General features: G+C 50.8%; 1 pseudogene; it reads left to right on the top strand.

Annotated features, from left to right (window-relative positions):
* Nucleotides 1–369: 369 nt before the first annotated feature.
* LOC116906671 lies at nt 370–837 on the top strand (annotated as a pseudogene).
* The last annotated feature ends 281 nt before the right edge of the window (nt 838–1,118 follow it).

The following is a 1,118-nucleotide window of genomic DNA, read 5'->3' as shown; positions in this document are numbered from 1 at the left end:
GCAAGTTAAGAAAGAAAAGAAACAAATAGTGGGTGTGGTGGTTTCAATATGTTTGGTCTAGGGAGTGGCACTATTAGAAGGTGTGACCTTGTTAGAGGAAGTCTGTCACTGTGGGGACAGGCAACGAGACCTTCCTCCTCACCATGTGAGAGACAGTCTTCTCCAGGCGGCCTTCAGAAGAAGATATAGAACTCTTAGCTCCTCCTGTACCATGCCTACCTAGATGCTACCATACTCCAGCCTGATGATAATGGACTGAACTCTGAACCTGTAAGCCAGCACAGTGAAATGCTATCCTTTTAAGAGTTGCCTTGGGATCTTTCTCTTCCGGTCCTAGGCACTGCGGGAGCCACGGCTTACCATGCAGACATGGCCAAGTCCAAGAATCACGCCACACACAACCAGTCCCGCAAATGGGATAGAAATGGCATCAAGAAACCCGGGTCACAAAGATATGAATCTCTTAAAGGGGTCGACCCCAAGTTCCTGAGGAACATGCACTTTGCCAAGAAGCACAAGAAAGGCCTGAAGAAGACGCAGGCTGACAATGCAGAGGCAGTGAGAGCATGCGCAGGGGCCACCATGGCCCTCGGGAAGCCTCAGGCCATCAAGCCCAGGATGCCAAAGGGCCCTAGCCACAAACTCAGCCGTCTGACTTTCATCACTCACCCCAAACTTGGGAAGTGGATTTGAAGCTACATGGCCAAGGGTCGGAGGCTCTGCCAACCAAAGCCCAAGGTACAAACCAAGGCAGAGGCCAAAGCTCCAGCTGAGGCCCAGGCTTCAGCTCCAGCCCAGGCTCCCAAAGGTGCCCAGGCCCCTGGGAAGGCCCCATAGAAAAGGCTCCTGCCAGTGTGAAGACAGACGGACGGCTGTGACACACCTACCTACACACTACTTGCAGATGACCAGTGTTCTATAATGTTTTTACAAATAAATTTGAGACAAGGGAGAAAAAAAAAGAGTTGCCTTGGTCATAGTGTCTGTCCACAGCAGTAAACCCTAATGAAGACAGAAGGCTAAAATTAAAGGCTGGCAGTCCCCAAGTAGAAATGACGGGAGAAGGCTGCTTTTAGTGACAGGCATTGGTACGACATTCCACAGTAGGGGCTTGTGTC

The sequence above is a fragment of the Rattus rattus genome, chromosome 8 (assembly GCF_011064425.1).
Source record: "Rattus rattus isolate New Zealand chromosome 8, Rrattus_CSIRO_v1, whole genome shotgun sequence".
Classification (NCBI taxonomy): domain Eukaryota; kingdom Metazoa; phylum Chordata; class Mammalia; order Rodentia; family Muridae; genus Rattus; species Rattus rattus.
Note: the sequence above shows the minus strand (reverse complement) of the source record. Positions and strands in the feature narration are given on the sequence as shown.